Here is a 21,943-nt window from a genome sequence, read left to right as displayed (position 1 = left end):
AACACTATGAAGCACTGCTCACAATATATTCAATTCTCTGAACTGGTATTATCTACCTGGGAAATGACAGAATCAACCTGAGACAACCCCTTTCTCCCATAAGAAGAATTTATAATACGTACTATACTAAAATGCATTCTTTTTTGTTTGTTTTGTTTCTTTTCAGCGGGTAGACATTGAACCTAGGGCTTCATGCTGTAAGACCTAAAGTCTCACTTCCACTTCACGGAGCGTGAACAGCCGAAAGGCCTCCACGATGCTGGGCCCTAACACCCAGCAAGGCTCCGCGAACACGACAGAGAACCTAGAAACCCAGGAAGGAACACACCAGGCTAGATGGTAAAGAGACCTTTATTAGTCTGGCCAGACGGCACTCCCAGAGCCAGGTGGCTCAGAGAGGCAACTGCTCAGGGGCTGAGGTACTTTTTATAAGGTTTTACTAAACAAAGAGTCAGGGAATTCACAGAACAAGACTGCAAACACATTGCTTATCTTATGCAGGAAATGTTCTAGGGTCACCTTTTGTCAAACCATTTGCCCCTGGCCGGGCTGTTAACCAAGGTAGCAATTAGCATATGAAGAAGCACAGTCTGGCCTATTAGCATGGAGTCACTTTAGCCTAGTCAAGTCTTACAATGCATGCTAAGTATATATTCTGTCACTGAGCTACACCCCCAGCCTTAGCACACAATACTTTTTTTCAATTCTTTCTTTTTTGGGGGGGGGCAGTACTGGGGCATTAAATCCAGGACCTTGCACATGCTGTAGGTAGTATGGTTTAGACCTAAAATGACCCCTAAAACCTCCTGTGTTAAGAAGGTGGCTGGATTATGGGAACATTATAGCTGACTTGCTGGAGCTGGAGACTACACTAAAGAGGCAGCTCATTGTGACCAGGAAGGTCCTTCCTTGATTCTGCTTCCTGGTCACCATGAGGTAAGCAGCTTTCTTCCATGCCAGGCTCTTCCACCATGCTGCAAACCATGCAAGAACTGAAACTTCTGAAATGTGAGCCAAAATAAACCTCTTGTCCTTTAAATTGCAGTTGTCGTGCATTTTGTTCCAACGATAAGAAAAGTGACAGAGACATTAGGTAAGTGCTCCACCAATGAGCTACAACCCCAGCCCCTCCTAACACATAATCCTTAATATGAAAACATAAAATAATTAAAACACAGCAATCAGTTCTAATAAATAAGAAAAAAACATTTAAAAACTCAGCATAAACAGATGTCTTCAGATCTCTGAGTAAACATGCAGACTGATTTCATGTAGGTTGGTGATAATATAAGCAAACAATTTCAGTAAAATATAATTTGTTCAGAAAATTTACAAAATAGAGCACCTACCCTAATCAAATCAATGACATTCCTATAGGCTAGGAAAACTAAGACAAATTAAAAGTGATTTAATTTCAAAGCACATAAATATCTGTGAAATAATTTGACTCAGAACTTTGATTAATTCTATAAAAATTATGTCTTGCATTTCTTAGTTAAAAAGCCCTCAGATGCTGGGGTTTCAGCTCATTGACACCATGCCTTCCTTGAAAGCTCAAGGTCCCAAGTTTGATCCCCAGTACAAGAAAAAAAATAGCATTCATTCAATTAATTATTTTAAATTATACTTTTTTCCACTTGAAAATTCAACTTTAAAAATTTAGAGACAGTAACACATCTTACTCTGTTAACATCAAAGCTATTTTTCATAGCATTTTCCAGTACATATAAATATATGCATATATGTTCCACATAGATGTAGTATAAAATTTTACATATTTGTATAACTATATAAAACACTAACCATGCTTTTTAAAGCCATTTAGAAAAACTATCACTTCTTACAGAACAGTTTTAATCTATACTAATTTACTTCATCCATTATCACTGACATCCAAGTTACTTTCCTATTTCGCCCTTATGAGAAATCTTACAAAAAATTTGCATAGTAGGACATGGTGGCACAGGCCTATAATCCCAGAACTTGGGAGGCTGAAGCTGAAGGATTGCCAGAAGTTTGAAGTCAGCTACAAATAGGTGTGCTAGGTCAAAATATAAGAGAACTCGATATATTTGATAACTTTGGTACTTATTATTGATTTCCAAAAGTAATTAAATTTGAATTAATTTCATCAACTAATTAGATGGTCCAGCAGGAGTATACCAGGAGGTTCACCTGATTCTCACCATCTCAAAGTCAGTTTAAAAATTCTTTCTTATTTACAAAGTCATACAATTTTTTTCTCATAATTCAAATTTTCATTTATCTGATTGCTTGTGATACTGAACATCCACCTTCCTGTTTGTTTTTTTAATTTCTTAGGCAATAAGACTTTACTTTTAGTTAACAAAGTACACAGATCTTAGAATATCAAAATTCCAATCAACCTTTAGTGGCTTACATGTCACTGCAGGCCAGTGCAACAACACAGTTTTATCTTGGTAATTACAAATTTGACATGATTATTGTTTCCTTCTCCCAATATCATCTTATTCATGTTACCCACTTTTTAAAAATTTCTTCTTTATTTTCTTTTAGAACCATTTCCTTCTTGAAGCATGACATCTACAACAATACTTTTTAGTGTGAGTTATAACTTATAAGTCTCTTTGTGTTTGGCATTCTATAGCTTATCAATAACATGGCTATGTATTTCTATTTATTTACAATTTTCTGGTCTCATTAAATCTGAAGATATATGTGTTCTGTCAATTCTGGCAAATTTTTAATGGCTACTATGAATGCTGACTCATGTATATTTCTTTTTTTTCTATAATTAGATAACTTCACAATCTCTTACATTTCTTATATCTCTTTTCTCTCTGTACTGTATTAGGATCTATCTGGTCTCTTTCTTTTTAACTGTACCTATATGCTACATTAACCCATCAATTAATTTTTTAGGGTTTATTATTTTTCATTTTTGATGTGCTACTGATTCTTTCTAAAATGCGCCTTTCATAGTCTCATCATTTGTTTTATAACCCTTTATTAAAAATATTAAACATTTATCTTTTGCACTGGAGACTTCTGACAGCTGATATCTCTACATTTGTTTCAGCTGTTTGCTGTTTACACTGCCTCTTACTAATAATATTTTAATTTATTCCCTTTGTGACATTTGTGATTTTTTAAAAAAAAGGTATGACTTATTTGTTACAATTTTAACTATGATAATTTTATAACTATACATTCCATCACAGAGGATTTAAGATTTTTTCAATCAGGTACCTAAGAATATTATAGTCTCTTGTGGAGTTTTAGAACAATGAAAATAGTATAAATTAAGGCCCTAAATTTAAATGAATCTGACTGGTAACCAGGAATTATTAGAGAAGACTTTGTACCCAGAAATGAAGGCCTCTGTAAGGCCTATGATCAGCCTTCTTACCCTTCTGCAGGACTCAAGGATTATTTTCTCTTTCCCATCCTTCTTCATGCACAGAGGCTTTACGTAAAGGAAAGCCATGGCTGCCCCAAAGTATTCAATTATGTCAGCACCTGCCTACCTCACAAAACACACTTGTTTGTTCCCAGCTACAAAGTTTCCCTTATTTTCTTACATTCATTTAAAAGGACATTTTTATATTGAATCTAGTATTTCACATGTTTGGTAGAGGGAGGGAATCAAGATCTCTTATCTAGCATATTGCTGCAAGTGGAAGTCAATTTCTTCTGCAATTGCTTTGCAAAATTTAAATCAGGATATTGTACTTATTCCTGATACAATTTCAGTATGCTCAGAATAAGCTACAAATCTGTCAAGAGTACTCATAATCTTGATTTTAAGCTATATTATATCTTACCTTGGAAGTTGTGTATCATCGGCAAATTTGTTTCAAATTTCTTGGCTTTGCTCAAAATCATTGATCAGCACAGCTTCTGCCCCCACAAAAGAAAAAAGAAATTTCAAATTTTATTTTTAAAGTCTTTATAGCAAATCCAACATATTCTTTCATTTCCATCAGACATATAAAATCACAAATCAGATTTCCATCATAATCAATTGCATATAAATAGGCAAATTTCCTTCTCCAATTACTTCAATAGGCAGACCTTTTAAAAAGTAGCACTGGACTATTATACCTAAGTTTCTACAATAGCCCACGCCATATTTCTCAGATCAGCATGTACTTTTATTTTTGCTTTTACTCTCCTTTTCTCTATTTGGCTCAAGTTCACTCTGCAGAGATGGGTTCTGCCATACCTATTCACCCACATTTTTTCAAATAAACTTTTGGCACCATTAACAACAACAATAACAACAACAACAAAAAGGTAGCACTGAACTGAAAGAAAAATATATTAATAGGCAGTAGAATTCAGTAGAAATATAAAGGCTAGCATGGATAGATGGAGCTCTAGTACCTCTGAAATTTTTATCTCCAACATGAAGAAACACAATTTATTTGAACTAGCATCTTATATAAAAGAGCTATATAAAGCTTTTCCTTATTTAAGTAATGCTTTCTTCCTGTTCTTCCTGGTTTTTTATTTTTTATTTTTTCTGGTGCTGGGGATTAAAATCAGGTTCTTGTGTTTATGAGGCAGGTGCGGTGCCACTAAATTGCTGGCCCACTATTCTTCCTGTTATATATTTGGTAAAATTTTAGCTTTTTCATCTTTCTATTGTTTTACAGCACAAAATGTAGAAGAGCTTTTTGGCTTTTGCTTGTTTGTTTGCTTTTTTTTTGGTACCAGGGATTGAATTTAGTGAAGTAGTCTTTTTGTTTGTTTTGTGGAATTGGGAATCGAACTTGGGTCCTTCCGCTTGCAAGGTAGGCAGCAGAATCACTGAGCTAAATAAATCCACAGTCCAGGGACTGAATTTAGGGCCTTGAGCTTGCGAGGCAAGCGGCAGCACCACTGAGCTAAATCCCCAGCCCTGTTTGTTTTTTATTTTTATGTATTTTCCCTTTTGAGACAGGGTCTCCTAAGTCACTAAGTTGCCCAGGCTGGGCTTGAACTTGTGACTATCCTGCCTCAGCCTCCAAGAGTGCTGGGGTTATAGGCATGTACCACTATGGCTGGCTTGAGGGTTTTTGCTTTTAATTAAAAGCATGTGAAAACCCATGCCTGCTAAGTTTTTTTTTTCTTTTTTGCTACACCATATTTTTTGTTCATTTCTTCTTCTAATTTCAGCCATTACAATTTTGAAAAAAAATTATACATACACATATATATACATATATATATATTTGGCAGTGCTAGGGGTTAAATTCAGCACCTTGAATAGGCTAGGCAAGTGGTGTACCACTGTTACACACTCCCACAACCCTATTACTTTGTAAAATTTATTTCTAACAACAATATAAGTGTGTGTGTATTACCTTTCCCTGGGCATAAATAAAAGAAAACTTACACTTCTCACCTTTAGTACACTGCTTCTGCACGAAGAACATATAAACCACCATTTTGAAGTCTTCATTGTTATTTTCTGAACAGCCAACACCATATAGGTTAAAACAGAACCCTAAGGTCCTGATGTTCTTTCTTCTTAAAATTTGATGTATACCCTGTAATAATGAAGTAGAAAATGCATAGGCATTGGAGTCACATAGCTCAGTTTAAGTCTGAATCTCCTATTTAGTAACTAGACAATCTAAATCAAGTGACTTAAACTCCCCCAACCTACCAGAAAATGAATATCACTGGTTGCAATGTATAGCTGCAAGAAATAAATGACACAGACTATATACATATATAGTGCCAGCCCAATGTCAGCAACAAAGCAGACTATGTTACATTAGGTGCTCTGCTGGAATTTTGTACTCATCCTCACTTCAATCTGTCAAAGGAGTTTCCTTACTAAATTTTCTGAAGTCACAGAATTGATAAACTGTGGGTCATGTCCAACACTTTTCAACACTTATTTTAACTAGTAACACATACAGAATAGTTACAAAAGAGCAATATATCACAATACTACTACTGAACATTTACCATTCTAAGAAGGTACAAACCAAAATCTATGTTATAAAATCACTAGAAATTATTTTTTCTTGTGTGGTATATCACCAAGATGCTACATAGTGTAGGAGACCAAATAGTTCTGTAAATTTGTTCCAATTCCTTTCAGATTTTTTCACTCCTCGTTTTTAAGTTTATTTGTGACTGTGTGTGTGTGTGTGTGTGTGTGTGTGTGTGTGTGTGTTTGTGTGTGTATGACTCTATGGTCAAAATAGAAACAAGTTATAGTTAGAGGAATCTCATAAAGTTACAGCTAGAGAAATCTCTCTTCCCTGGGCACCTTTCTCTTGCTTCCTCTTTCTGCCTCTAGATTATTCTACATGCCATTTCTTTGGAGAAAGGGTGACTTAGAAAGGACACCATGTGGGCCAGGGATGTAGTTCAGTGGTGCCCTGCCTGGCAAGCATCAGGTCCCGAGTTCAATTCCTGATGCCCCTGCCCCAAAAGTACACCATGTGCCTGGAGATTGTTCACTCTTTGGATATGTTATATCCAATTAATCCTCTTATCAGTTGGCATCCTAGTTGCTCCCCGTCTTTTGCTAGTAATGCTGCTGTGACTAACTATATACAAATAATAGTTTATTTTTATTCTTAGTTATTGTGATACTGGGAATTGAACCCAGGGCACTGGCACTGAGCTGTATCCCCAGCCTATGTTTTTATTTTGAGATATGGTCTTGTTAGGTCACTGTGGGAAGCCAGCCATAGCCCACTGGCTTTTTGAAAGATAACATTTGTTCCTTTTTAAGGACTGCACATGTTAAACTTGTTTTACCCTGCACGGGAGAAACCCAGACAGCCAAAGATCTGTAGGAGTCAGGTGTTGTTAACTCCATTTTGTTATGTTAAAGATCTGATGTTATCTATAGGAGCAGGTATTGAGGTTACTATGGTAATCCTAGCCCATAATAGTTCGGTCTTTTCCTTTAAAAGGCTGATGCCTGCCTGCAATAAACGTCGCCTTGATCAGACTCTTGTCTTGGCGTCCTTCCTTTCTCTCTGCCCCATCTCCACCCCGCTGCTCTTTCAGGTTTGAGGCACTGCGGGACAGTGCTCTGCGTCGCCGGTTCGCGACAGGTCACTAAATTGTCCAGGGTAGGCTTGAACTTCTAATCCTCCTGCCTCATTTCTCAGAGTGCTGGGGTTACGGGTGTGTGCCACCATTCCCAGATAACAGCTTGTATTTCATTTCGGTGTATTTCTAGAATAGATTCCTAAAAGTTAAATGCCTATTCCAAAGAATACATTTACGTGTAATTGTGGTGGATGCTGACACATCCCTTCCCACCTAGTTTATGGTTATATATCCATCACTGCTAGAAATGTATCGAAATGGCTATTTCTCCACAGTATACTATATAATTTTTGGATTTTGTTGCAAAATGCTTTAGAATAGTCTTTTTGGGGGGCGGGGGTTGAAACAGGGTCTCACTGTGTAGTTGAGACTGACCTGGAACTCACTATGTAGCCCAGGCTGGTCTTGAACTCACAGCGATCCTCCTGCCTCAGCCTCCCGAGTGCTGGGATTACAGGCATGTGCCACCGTGCCCGGCTTAGTTTTCATTCTTTATTATAACTTTAATTTATATTTCTTGTATGACTAAAGCTGGAACCTTTTTTATACATATATCATCTGCATTCTTGTTTCATATCTTTGGCCCCTTTTTTCAGCTGGGTTAACCATCTTATTTGTCTGGATTTTTCAAGAAGTTATTTTCATTAAGGAGATTAGCTCTTTGTGATATAAGTCCAAATATTTGGCCTTATTTTGCCATTTGTCTTTGCTCATGGCATTCATCACATAAATACAGTTATTTATTATAGTGGGGTTTATCATGGTTTTTGTTTTTTCTGAAAATGGGACAGTTAGTTATAAAACCCTTGGCCAACACTTTCATAAACTTTATATTTATCCATGGGTGTTTTACTCCATATGTCAATGTTAAAAAGTCTACTGCTAACTTCTGCATGGAAGCCCAGAAGAATTCTTCTTCATCATCTGGAAAGTCTAACAGTTTTATGTAACCATTCTGGATCAGCATCCTCAATATACAATGCACATTTCTTTCTTTCTTATTTGTGGTGGTGCTAGTTGTGGAAACAAGGGCCTAGTACACTACATAGTGTCGCGAACCGGCGACGCAGAGCACTGTCCCGCAGTGCCTCAAACCTGAAAGAGCAGCGGGGTGGAGATGGGGCAGAGAGAAAGGAAGGACGCCAAGACAAGAGTCTGATCAAGGCGACGTTTATTGCAGGCAGGCATCAGCCTTTTAAAGGAAAAGACCGAACTATTATGGGCTAGGATTACCATAGTAACCTCAATACCTGCTCCTATAGATAACATCAGATCTTTAACATAACAAAATGGAGTTAACAACACCTGACTCCTACAGATCTTTGGCTGTCTGTGTTTCTCCCATGCAGGGTCAAAACAAGTTTAACATGTGCAGTCCTTAAAAAGGAACAAATGTTGTCTTTCAAAAAGCCAGTGGGTTATGGCTGGCTTCCCACAACATAGTATGGTACCACTGAGATACATGGCCAGCTTGACACTGTTCTGTATGTACATTTGTATTTTCCCTTATTTCTAAATGTTTCCATAGATAAAAATTGAAATGTTATCTCAGTGACTATTTTTTCTTCCTAGAAACTCCATTTTTACCTATTTCCTGAGTTCAGGAAGTTTACTTTTCACATCTTCTTTCTGCCCATTTGTTTTGGCATTTTGAGTTTGGATTTGAGGCTTTTCATCTCTACAACTGCTTAGATTTAACTCAGGTGTATTGTGAAGTTTTGTTTTTTTGTTTTTTGTTTTTTCTCTGTGGCTGAATGTTTTGGGGGAACTTTTTCATCAAATGAAATGTTTTGCCTCTAATTTTGCTTTCTACTTAAAGTAACTATATGTCTGCCATCTTCTGTTCATTTTGAAGTGTTTTATTTTTCTTAAACCAGATGAGCTGTACATATGTCACTGGCCAGTGCTGGTCCTTGTTTCAGTTATAACAGGATTAAAACTGAGGCATTTGTCACAAATTCATAGGAAAAAGCTTTAAATAAAAAGTAAAAGAAAACAAAGGAGAACACAATTTTCTGACAAAGATCAAGCGGGTCCTCTAACAGAAGAAATTTTAGAGAAGATAGGAAAGGGGCTTTGTAGAAACTGAAATGGGCACAGGTCTCTTCTGGACAGGTGGATCAGGCTCATTAATGAAGGACAGGGACTATTCTATGGTGTACTGTGATGGGCTGGCATCCAGTGCATCATTATCTCAGTCTTGGTGTTATAACTCCGGAAGAATTCTCATGCCTTGAGGGGAACTTTGGTTCCTATAAGAGATGACGTCTCTGCTTGTGAGGCTTTACTGGAATTCAAAGCGATTCTTGATTTCTGGGGACAGGTGATTGTCCCTGTAAAGCTCTTATCCTGATGTCCACATGGTAAGACAGGCTGGGCAAATTTAGAAGAAATAAGCCTTGTTTTGCCAACTTTTAGATAGACACTCCCTAAATGGTTAAAATGCCTATACACAGAGCTGTGAAGGGATTTGACCCAGAGTTTTACAAAATGAATATCAAGCTGTGTTCTGCTTTTAGTTATCTATTGGACTTCTGTAGGCCCAAGTGAAAAGTCACAGGTTTTAGCAAAAAAAACATATTTAACTCCCTGGCTGCCTTCGAAGAAAACACAAATCACACTTTCAATGACTAACATTTTAAAAGCCCAGGAGTTTGTTTGTTCTATGTCCCTATGGTGGTCTCTGTGTCAGAGACAAGAATGAGAGACATGAAAGAATTACTGGGTTGCTTAGTTCAGTAATATCTCATTAAGTGGGGTTTTTCTTCAGTGACTCCTTTTTGGGTGGGAGAAGGGCTTATCTATCTTCTGTTCTGTATCACCAAGATCTTTCATTTCTACAATCTCTTCTTTCTCATTTACTACTAAGCTTCTACTACCTGGAGTCTCCATGCCTCTTAAAAGTACCTCTTCCAAGTCCCCCTCTTTCCCTAGAAGCACTACTTTCTGGCAATTGCTTCATTCCACGTACTTTTAGGTCCCTTTCATCCAACAGGTCTCGTATTTCTCAGTATTTCCCCCCTCAAGGTGGGTCTTTCTTGTCCTGGGAGTTATTTTATCAGTGTTCTTCTGCTGCTAGATCCTGCTTCCCTCTCCTCTTCTCTATAAAGTTTCCACCTTACTCACCAGGTCTGCAAGGGTTCCAGAGCCAGCCCTGCTGAACTGCAGGGTCAACTCCCTATTTACCCACAATTTTGTTTTATGTTAATTAAGCAAAAGTGATCATGGTGTAATTTACTCTGATGATAACTCTGTATGCTTTTTTGGAGAATATATGGAGAGATGTGAGTTTAGGTAGTTGCCATCATCCTACTGAAACCCAGAGTTAGGCTTTACTTTTAAATAATTTTCTACTTTATTGCAGGTAGTCAGACTTGTTTGACAATTTTTGTTTCTCTGAATTGAGGTTTTCTTTGTGTCCTAATATATAAAACCTTTTTTAATAATTGCTCCATGTATATTTGAAAAGATGTATTCCTTATTATGGGTTCAGAGTATGGTGGCCCATGCCTGTAAGCCAGCACTCTGATTAATATCAATATGATCTCCCTGATGCTATGGCTAACAGTCTATGTGTATACATATAAAGTCATATAGTACATCTCTAGCCCTATGGGACCTGCTTTCTGTGCTCTTTTAGGGCATCTTCTTTTAGCATTTAGTAAACTTCTTCTGTATTTTGTTCTTATAGGTAAGTCGCATATGTTCCATAATACTCTTCATCCCACCATTACTCCTGTTTTTTTTTTTAGTATTGGGATTGAGCCCATGGCTCTGTTCATGCTAGCCAAGTGTTCCAACACAGAACTACAACCCAGCCCCATCTATCTATCTATGTATCTATCTATCTATCCATCTATCTTGAAACAAAGTCTCACTAAGTTGCCCAGGCTGGCCTTGAACTTGGGATCCTCCTGCCTCAGCCTCCTAAACAGATGGAAATACAAATGCATGGCACTGCAAATCACCTCTCCCACATCTTTAAAGATTATTATTATGGTGGACCCTCAAGTTATGACTAGCCTGACATACAATTTGGTTTATGACCAGAATTTTAATTTTATATTATGACCTGAATGCCAGCCACTTGTGCTTCCCGATGGTCTCAGATACAGATATAACCCTTAAAGAGTTCTGGAAGGAATAGTACAACATTCTTTCCTGTGTGGGCTAATTGAGAAGTCCCGGGCCAATGTCTCTCTAAGGACACTAAGATCCACCTGTATCCAGGGGAGACTTTGAAGGCTGTGTAGAGGAGGTGAGCCTTCAATTGACCAACATTAATTACAACCAGCCCTTATGAATGAATTGAGTTTGTAAGTCAAGGGTCCACTGTAATCCCTCCTATACGCAATAACAAAATTAGTGATTTGCTCTTTACTTTCTCTCCCACCATCCAGTTTTGATCACTGGTATGTACTCTTACTAGTGTTTTATATTACCATATACACCTGAGTCTGTTTAAGTTTCCACCAGCCTAAGTGCTCTCTTTTTCCTCTCAGCTAATTCCTAAGGAGCAAACAACCATTTTTTTCTTTTCCCATTTTTTTTCTTTTTTTGGTGTGAACTTCATTTCACTGAAGAATTTGTGTCTAAATGCAACTGTAGTATGGTAAACCTTAAAAGTACCAACAAATTCAATGAAAAATAAATAAATAAATACAACTGTAGCCAGGGATTTTGCTTAGTGGTTCTGCTGCCTGCCTTGCAAGTGCAAGACCTAGAACCAAAAAGAGATACTACAGTATCAGATATTGATAAAGATACTATAGACTGCTGGACCACAACTGACTAAAACACTGTAGAGAGAGGAAATGGTGTAGAAGGAGAGTCAAAATTATCCTGGGCTATTTTAGGCTCTTTAATAGCAATTTATATTAACTTTTGAATTTGGCCTAACATTCTCATAAATGATAGATAAACATATCAGAATGTATTGTTAAGTTTAGCAGAACTCTAGCTTCCATCAACCCAAATGCTAGGAATGTTAATAACCCTAATGCAAATAATACCTATAACCTATAGAAAACATGTTCCAATTTTGTTACAGCCCATTGTGCCATGTGAGGCTTGGCACATGAAAGGCTGTGAGTGGTAAAAGAATTTACGAATAGCAGACAAGTTCAGAGTTTCCTGATATACTAGAAGAGAATAGTGGGCCAGTCTAAGACAGGATGGCACTGTCAGGGTGAAAGGCTAGGACTTTTATATAAAGGCTTTGAGGACATGAAAAGGGTAGTCAAAACAAGCATCTTGGAAGGCTTTCTTCAGGTCATCTTGTTTTCTTTATGTCACCTGTATTATATCAATAACTATACACAAAAGGAGCCAGTTTGACATGGTCTACCACTTTGGTCCTCACAGAAGACCTTTAAGGCTTGAAGTAAAGACACTTGTAAGGACCAATTCCAAGGAAAGGGTCATACTCTACTGGGAAGAAATGTTTCACATCAAAGGCATACTTACTTTGTGGGGGGAAGTACCAGGGATCAAAGCCAGGATCTCATACTTGCCAGGGAGGCACTGTGTAACTGAGCTAATCCCTGGTCCCTTACTTACGTACTTTTACATGGATTTTAATTTGTGTACAACATTATGGTTTCTTAGTACATGTCAATTTAGAGAGCCCTAATGGGGCATGAGGTTAGGTCTACTGCAATTTACTGTCTATGTAGATTAACTTGTTTTTTGCCTGTTCAGCCTCTATACCACCTCCACGATGTTTCCATCCATTGATTTATGATTTTCTATTATTTTATGACTACAAAAATTCATGTAAGTGCTTCTACAGTGGAATGTCATTCAAAGAATATGAATCATATTTCCAGGCCATGGTCAATCACATCTGGTTCAAAATAAATTTTCTTATTTCCTTTAAAACAGAGGCATTATTTAATGTTGGCGAGGGGTATATTATTTCTACAATGTCAGAGTATATAATATTCCATACTATTCTATCACTATTACCCCATCTTTTACTCCTGGTGCTTCATACAAATATGCCTAATGCTTACCACTTGGTTTTGTTGAACATTTTCCAACCATTTATTGGTCAACTGAAATTTGTTCCCTAGTATAATCTTCAGGAAGGACTCACTAAAACTATCTTCCTTGACTTGTTTCATGTTTTTAGGTATTTGTGAATGGCCCAATTTCTTAAAGGTTAGTTAGTTTGATGAAATATAAATTATTTTTCCTTGAATATTTTTTAAACTGTTGCTTTATTAAAATTATAAAAACAAATATTCCTGTTTTTAAAATTGATCAGCTGTATAAGCTCAGTGTTAAACATTCCAGGTTGACTTCCCAGATTGATGTGTACCTATCAATACCTGAAAAGTTAAGACCTTTCTCCCCCCACCTCATTTCAGTACTGGGGATTTAATTCAGGGTCTTTGCACTGAGCAACAGGCACATTGAAAAAAAAATTTTTTTTTTTTTTTAATTTTGAGACAAGGTCTCACTAAGTCATGCAGGTGCCAAATTGGGCTTGAACTTGTAATCTCGCCTCAGCCTCTCAAGTACACATATGCCGTCATGAGTAGTAGGTTTACATTTGTATTGTGGTAAAATAAAATTTATAATTTTAACCATTTTAAGTTCACGATTTAGTTTTAACCATTTTAAAGTTTATGTTAAAAATACTAACAATGCTATATAATTATCACCACTGTGCTTTGATTTATATTTATGGAACTATATATATATTTGACTTTCTTTGCCCATCTTGTCATCTTATTTCTTTTTAAAAATAATTGACTTTTTGTTTTTCTCCTTTCTATCCTCTATTTGTCTTATTGTCCTTTCTGTGATATGTATTCTTTGCTGTTTTCTTTCTAATTTGTCATTTAAAAATACCTCCTTTAACATTTCCTGAGTCCTACCAGTTGTCATTTCATATCCTTGTATGGTGAAGAAATTTCATTTCTGAGCTCTTTTATTGCTAATTTATGTGGTTCTTTCAAAAACTTCATCTTTTCTGCAACTTCTCTTAGCTTCTTTTGAAATATTTAGATTACCATATTCATGGGCTTTATGTTCATATTTTCCTGGCATGTTTTCCCAATATAATATAATGTGTTTTTTTGGTACCAGGAATCAAACTCGGGACCTTGCATTTGCCAGGCAGGTGTGGCATCACTGAGCTAAATCCTGGGCCTTATAATGTAATGTTTTAAGGCTTATTTTGTTTTTTTCCTCATAATACCATTGTAGTGACATCACATTTCCTTCCCCCAAACATTTATGTTTTCCTAGATAAGGAGGGAGTCCCTGAACTGTATTTCATTGATGTATTAAAATTTTAAAAATTCAACACCCAGTTGACATCTGAGTTGTTTCCAGCTTCAGGTTATTATAAATAAAACTGCTATAAGTATCTGCAGACAGGTCAGATGAATTCAGGTTTTCGTTTCACTTTATATCGGAGAAGCATAGAGTAGTCATTGGTGAAATACAAATTAAAATCACAATGACACACCATTCTATATCTCATGATGGCAAAAATTAAAAATAAAAAACTATTAAAAATAATTGTACCAAGTGCTGGCTAGGATGAGAAGCGACTGGTTCTCTCATACTTTGTTTTTAACTTCAATCTACAAGTGAGATTGCGAGGTTAGAAAATAAAAGTATACTCTACTTTATAACAAACTGTTAAAGCGCATTCCAAATGGTTGTGAGGTAGGAGAGAAGAAATAGTCTAGTAGGAGAGAAGAAATTAAAAACGAGGTAGGTAGAGGGCTGGGGATTTAGCTCAGAGACTCTGTGCCTGCCTTGCAAATGCAAGGTCCTGAGTTTGATCCCAGTACCCACCCCTCAAAAAAAAACTAGGTAGAAAGGAGATTTTAAAACTGTGCTTCTAAGAAAAACAGCAGCTTCAAGACAATCTGTTAACCTTTACAGGAAACTCACTTAAAAAATTCCTAAAGGTTCCTTTACAATGAGCATGTGAATTGGGCACTAGATCCGTCCGTTTCACTTGTACACTATGCTTCCTCCACCCTCAAGAAAGCAGCAATTTTGGTGGGCAACTGTTATGGTGGTCATAGGTGAGGCTTTTCAGAGGTGGCTGGATCTTGAGTGTATGATGTAGGGATAAAGTATTTGATGCTAGGATTAAGGGTGTGTGATAACTGAATTAGTCCACTGATTGGTTTGGCGCAGTTCTGGGTGTGGATGATGGGAAGGCCCATCCTGGGTAGGAGTGCTACCTGCCGTAAGGGCCTGTAGCCTGGGTAAACTATAAGAGACAGAAAGAGGGCTGCTGCCATTGCCTGATGCTTGTTGCTTTTGTTGCCTCCCCTTCCACCTTCCATGCCATAAACTTTTTTTCCTCTTTTGTGATGCCCTTCTGTCATGCCACCCTGCCTCAGGGTCAGCTGATTATGGACTGAAACCTCTTCAAAGTGTGAGCCAAAATAATGTAAACCTTTCCTTCTTTAACTTTAGGTGTCTCATTACTCAAAGCACTTGCACTCCATTCTTTGTGTGTGCCAATAGACTGTTGTATCTCTTTTTCTGATATATCCTGATGTGATAGCCAACCTGATTCTATTAGGGGCTTATCACCCTCCACACACCCCATTTCATGTAAAACGGAGTGAATCTGGGTGGTTGCCTTCCCCTCCCTTGGGAGTGTCCTCAGTTGATGCGTGACAGACCACAGCATCCCATTTGGTAGAGCAGTCTGCAACTGTATGTTATCTTTATGACCTTCCCATTTGGGACAGCAGTCTGCAGCAATATGTTATCTTTATGACTTTGTAAACAGAATACTCTGCACCTGTGTAATATTTTGTTTCAACTAAACTGTGTGAAACTTTCCCCAAACCCCACTAATTTAGCAAAGTTCTGCTTCTGTAAAATTCCACTTGCACTCCCCCTCTCCCTGAGCCCTCCCCAAGTAGAAGAGCCACTTAAGAGAAACCCAGAAGCCACTTTTTGGAGTCAAGAGGTTTCAAGCACAAGCCACTCTTGACTCCTGGCAATAAAAGGACTCACATTTTGCTCAGAGTGTTGGTGATTCTCTAAAATCTCTAGCGATTGAGTAACATTAAGAATTGTTTTTCTGCCACTGGAATCAATGAAACTGCAAACATTTTAAAAGGGTTAGTTAGGCTCCTTATTTCAGCCTTGGGGACCTCACAGACCAGTGACAATGAAATGTAAGTAGAAATGAGACAAGGAAATCACAACTAAAAATTGTACTTTGTAAGAAGACTGCAACTTCTAAGACCTGGCTGAAGTCATCCAAGACAGCCCCAAGCCAAATATTCCTTGGCTAGATTTACACCTCTTCCCCACCAGACCCATCACTGCAGGCCACAGATTGCCTCAAGAAAATAAGGAATAGGAGATGGACCCTGAGAAAACCACAACCTCAATGTCAAAAGACCCTGCCCAGATTTACACACCTTCCCTATATCCATCACTAGAAGGCCATAAATTGGCCCAATTTAAGAAGTAAATAAAAGGCTGATTGATTCCAGAGAATATTTAAATCAATTCCCCATGGAAAGGGTGGGGGGACCTCAGGTGTCAGATGTATAACAGGTTGGAAGTAACATCTATTTCCCCTATATCATCCCTATATCAAGGTTACTGTTAGGTCCTTCAGCCAGCTGTACCTTAAGCATCAATAACATATGGCCCAGCAGAATGATTTAAAAAGTTTGGTAACAAAGGAAGCTCCAAAGATGGAACAAAGTAGAATTTGGTTGCTGAAAGGATTAGCATTAAAAAGCCAAGTACCATACTTAGGAACAAAACAACAGAAGAGGTGGCCTGAGGGCTTAACAAGAACCAGCAGAACCCCAACCTCTGCAGCCTCAAATTGCAAGGGTAAAGGTTTTGCTTTGAGAAGAGAGCTCCAGGGCATGGTGTTCCAGAATGGCTGTGGGCTAGGGAAGTTGTTCCTCAGGATTGGATTCACAGTGTTCAGCATTCCAGGCAACTACCAGCAAGATGCAAAAGGATTCTGCTACTGTTCCAGTGGTGAAAGATCTGGATGTCATCCATGTGGAGCTGGTTTTATATGCATGCAGAATGCAAGAGTTCTCAGGTAAGGAAGGCTTTTACCCAGCTTTTAGATAGCCTGGGAGGTCAGGCAGTATGCCCCTGAGAGGGCAGTGTGTCAGGCTGTTACAGTGAAATTTGCTGGCACAGTGGAGACCCCAGAAAGTCAGAGAAGCCAGGAATGCCTATTTACCTGAGGAAAGTCGCAAGGAGTGAACAAAGCTGGCTGAAAAAGAAGCCACAAAGACAACCACCAGCAAGTCCATAGAGACAGAGCTACCTAAGTGCTTTAGAGTTCCTATCTTGCCACAGATTGTTCCAGGTGCTGGACATGGAACTGTTAGGGAATTGATCATGTTAGAGTATGCTGTGACACTGCCAGCACAGGCTGCATTTTCCTGGTGCTTCTTGGCTCTTAGAATGACTTCAAGCTCTCATCTTTAGTTTCCCTCCCACCAAGGCCACAGTGGTCCAGAGAAGTTGAAAACTGCTTCTGCAGGGCGGGACCCATAAAAAGCATTCTGACCTGATAGGTTAAAAGTATCCCACTCCTCATGAATAAGCAATAGCTCAGCCCAAAACTGATAAAAGGACCTTCCTTTCTTTGTTTTCTTCTTCCCCTTCCCCCCCCCCTCCCTCTCTCTCTCTCTCTCCACCCCTTGAATAAAATCTCCAGTCGGACCTCTCAGTGTATGTTTGTGGCCTAATTGTTGAGCAGGATTTAATATTTGCCCTGCTGGATTTTGGTCTTGCTTGGTCCCATTCTTATCCCTTTATTTCTCCCTTTTGGAATGTTTATCTTGTGGCATTGTACATTGGAAGCGTGTAACTTCCTTTTCATTTGTAGGAGGCTCAGAACTAAGAGTTTACCTTAAATCTCAGAGGAAACTTTGGATTTAGACTTTTCAGCAATTCTGAAACTTTGGCATCTCTACAATACACTAAATTCATTTTGCACAAAGGGACATGCATGAGTCTTTTGAGGACCAGGGGTGGAATGTTATACTTCATACTTAGATGTCCCCCACAGATTCTTGCACTCATAGGTGGGGCTTTTTGGAGGTGAATGGATCATGTGGTACTAGATTAATCCACTGATGGTTTTGTAGCCAGATGTGATGCTAGGTGGAGAAACCTGGTGGGAAGAGATGGGTGACTTTGGGCATGCAGGGAGATATACCTATATTTCTGTATCTATATTCTCCTTCCTTCTGCTTTGAGTGCTTCTTGCCTCCTGCTTGCCATGCCTTGAACCTTCTGCTATGCTGTCCTGCCTTGGAACCAGTGGACTATGAACCGAAATCTCTACAAACTGAGCCAAAATAAACCTTCCCTTACTAATTTGTGGTCTTTGGATATTTTGTCCCAGCGTTGAAAAAGTAACTAATTTAATACTTTAAATGTTTTTTTTTCCCTTAAGTGAAACAATTTTATAATGTTATACTGTATTTACCTAACATACAGTCAGTGATCCATGGAAATCTAGGCTCAGGTATTCAATCAATTTCATTGCTGAGACATTGATGATAGCGCTTCATTGTAGTGACCATTTTGACCTTTTCAGTTTTAAATCTTTTTGTTTAGTCACATTTTTCCTGTGCAGTTTACCCCTATATTGGTATTATTTAAATACCAGAAAGGTGATGATGAAAGGCACTAAGGAAATATAAGAATATTTCTGCAAAAACATTTCAAGATGTTCCCCCAAAATGACATTTTATATGATAAAAATTATTACAATGCACAGCAAGATGTTTCTATACTTTAATTTTAAAGGGTTGGAGGTGCAGTTTACTCTCTGTACCTCCTAATTTTAAAGGGTTGGAGGTGCAGGGCATGGGTGCAATATGCCAGCACCTAAATAAGTAAATAAAATTTAAAAGAAGAAATTCTATATAATTTGTTTTTTCGTTACTAAGGGGAGAAAAATAACATAATTTGGACTTCCATTCAGAATCCCCTCATGGTAGAAATAAATCTACTTAGACCTTTTTCTACTTTCTACTAAAACTCTCCTAACTTCCTCTTTTTGGTTCATGACTTCATGAAACTATGAACTCAATTTTACAGAATTAACTGTTTCACGGGCACAAGCTAACTACCTGCTCTGCCACTGAGCTACACCTCCAAGCATTTACCGGTGTTTTTTTCCCGATAACATATCTTCTACTAACATGCACTTTAGCCATTAATTTGACAATAAATTGTTGATACTTGAATTTTTACAACTTAGGTTTTACAAGACTTATGGATAAAAAATAAATTTAAAAGCAAAGTAATTTTATTAGTTTTTATTTATTTTGTTTGCGATAAGCGTCTTTCCATGTAGCCCAAGCTTGCCTTATACTGCAGGACTCACTGTCCATGAACTGTCAATCTTCCTGCTCACAAAATATTGCTTTTCAATTCGCTTGGTGTCAAATCCAATACATTTTCCTCTCAAACAAAAGATGATGCGGAGACTGGGGGATTTAGCTCAGCGGTTTGGTGGCCTGCCTTGCAAGCGCAAGGATCCGAGTTCAATCCCTGGTACTAAAACAAAAACAAAACAAACAAACAAAAGATGATGCGTACTTTCTACTTAGACGTTAAAAAAACAAAGAAAGAAAACCCAAATATTTCTTGTCTCTTTCTTCCTACCCAACAAGAACTCATAAGGTAAGTTTTCCACTACAAGAGCCTCTAGAAGAAGCAATCAATCATGGTATAGGGCATCCGGAGATTTACACATCTTACAGTAAACACTTCGAAACCAAGGAAATCAAAATTTGATAAAATCCTTTCTTCACTTCCTGTTTTGTACCACTTTTCAAGGAAAAAAACCAAACACAAAAAACAAAAAAACCGCTGCAGGAACAATGCCTGCACGCTGATGAATAAAGCGGCCCAAATGCAGAACCTGATATCCACTAATACCAAAGGATGGTCTTAATTAAAAGGCCACTCTCTAGAAGAAACAGTTTAACTGCTGCTTCCTGGAAAAGGACAAAAAATGAATAGGTTTCTTTCAAACTACCGGATGGTCCGCAAGGCGTCTTCCGCTCTCCCCTTCCATTAGCAGCTTTGTTCTTTTCTGAATCTTGCGGTCCATCAGCCAGCCTACTTTATTCATAAAGGGAGTTAACAGACGCTGCTTTCTGAGGCAAAGATTACAGAAACAGCTGTCAGAAAACACGGAATCAAGGGCGAGGCATTAAAGCGTCCTCCAAGCTCCCCAAATGACCAACAAACCCAATGAATGACCACAACCACCGCTGCCTAGCTCTCCCTAAGCAGGGATGAAACTCAGGCCCAGAAGACTTCTCCGCCAATTGAAAAGACGCGGTATCTTGCACCCTGGTTCCTCTTGTACCTCGCTCCTCCCCTATGACTCCGTCACAAGGACAGCAGCTGTATATTTTTTGGCTCCCCCCAAAGAAGCCCAAACCAAGCCACACACAAGATGGCAGCCACACACCTACCTAAGAAAACAGCTGCGCCCCCACTCTTGAGCCTCAGGCCCCTAGACTGCGAGTAATCCAATTGGCCCATCCGCAACGCGAGACAAGAAGAGAGCTCTGAGAGCCAATCAGAAGGCGGAGCTCTCCGGATGCTGCGGCTTTGTCGGCTGTCTGGCGGGAGACCCAGTGAGGCGTGGCCGTACTAGGAAGTGCTGATGTTGGGCTGCAGGCAGTTCGGCGGTAGGGGCTTTTGCGGTCAGATTCCTTCCTTTTAGTGATCACATCACCGAGGACACTGGAGGGTGTAGATGGTGTTCTTCCTCCTTCCGGGCTGAGGTGAAGTCTGGTAAATGGTGAAGTACTTCCCGGCCAGAGGGTACGTTCGGCCGGAGGTCCCTGCGGCACCGAGTTGGAGAGGAGCTGGACTCGCGGGCGACACCAGCCTCGCCAACGGAGCAGGCGGAGCGCCGCCCTCAGGTGTGGCGGGCGACTTGGAAAAACCCTGTGGAGTCAGTGTTGCCGACGCGGGTTCCTCTAGCCAGGGAGTGGGAGGACCTGCAGAGCGCCGCGGGGCCCTCGATGGCGTAAGCCGGGACCCGCGCCGGCTGGTGCAGCCCTTTCCCTTGCGCTCTCCCTCGCTCGCAGTCCCAGGCTGCAGAGACTGCGGGCGCCCTGAGCTTTCAGCCCCTACTTCGTTCTTTATCTCCTGGTGCTTCCCGAGAAGCTGGGAGGGAACCTGAAGCTGTAGAGGGGACTGCAGTATAAAATCCAGAAGCCAACTTGAAGCTTTAACCACTGACCCAATTTATAGGTAAGATTACACAAGCCCTGAATAAGTGAAATCATTTATCCAAGATCCCGAAGTTGAAATTAGATCATAAGAGCTCCTGATTTGCGTCACCTACAACCCAATAAATAAAGTACAGATATGTATGTAATGTACTGTTGCTCTTTGGCATGTGGGTACCTGCAGCGAGTTAGCTTACTGTAGGGAGGGTCGAGCGGAAAATGGTAACTTTGAGGCGGTAGAATGAATGGTGGATAATCAAAGCATAGGCTCTTGAAATCAAACTGCCTGATTTGTGTCTGCTACTTACAGTGTGACATTCCTGACCTTCCTCATCAGAAAAACCGTTTTTCCTACATGATTACAATGTGAAATAAAAACATGAATTATTAGAAGGTGCCTAATGCAATTTATACTCAATAAATGTTGACTACTATTATAACTAAAACAGGGAACCGAAAAGGAACTGTAAATCGAAGCGAAGCAGACTGAATTAGTTCTCTCCCAAAATGAAAAAGTGAAAAAGAAAAAAGAACAAATTGAAAAATCCCAGTTACTGTGAAATGTTAGCATCGTCTACCTCTGTAAGTGTTTGTAAGTGATTTAATTTTATGTCTTACTGTATCTTGCAATTTTTTTTTTTTTTTTTTTT

At 38.9% G+C, this 21,943-nt stretch overlaps 2 protein-coding genes across 4 annotated transcripts in view; one reads left to right on the top strand and one right to left on the bottom strand.

Moving 5' to 3' along the window:
• Positions 1–20,715, bottom strand: part of Cab39l (calcium binding protein 39 like) — a 142,163-nt gene extending 121,448 nt beyond the window's left edge. Inside the window, exons 1-3 of the mRNA XM_010636983.3 lie at positions 20,526–20,715; positions 5,372–5,516; positions 3,807–3,882 (exon numbers count right to left, since the gene is read on the bottom strand). The gene's annotated coding sequence lies outside the window, so the exon portion shown is untranslated. The remainder of the gene's footprint in view (positions 1–3,806; positions 3,883–5,371; positions 5,517–20,525) is intronic.
• Positions 20,716–20,920: 205 nt separating this feature from the next.
• Setdb2 (SET domain bifurcated histone lysine methyltransferase 2) overlaps positions 20,921–21,943 on the top strand; it is a 78,359-nt gene continuing 77,336 nt past the window's right edge. For 2 of the 3 annotated variants that reach the window (XM_033759993.1, XM_033759992.1), the window contains exon 1: positions 20,921–21,315. The gene's annotated coding sequence lies outside the window, so the exon portion shown is untranslated. Of the gene's footprint in view, positions 21,316–21,742; positions 21,876–21,943 lie in introns of all 3 variants that reach the window. The other variant, XM_010636977.2, reaches the window with a different exon arrangement.

The sequence above is a fragment of the Fukomys damarensis genome, unplaced genomic scaffold (assembly GCF_012274545.1).
Source record: "Fukomys damarensis isolate Sample0158 unplaced genomic scaffold, DMR_v1.0_HiC HiC_scaffold_38, whole genome shotgun sequence".
Taxonomy (NCBI): Eukaryota; Metazoa; Chordata; class Mammalia; order Rodentia; family Bathyergidae; genus Fukomys; species Fukomys damarensis.
This window is presented reverse-complemented; position numbering and strand designations above follow the sequence as displayed.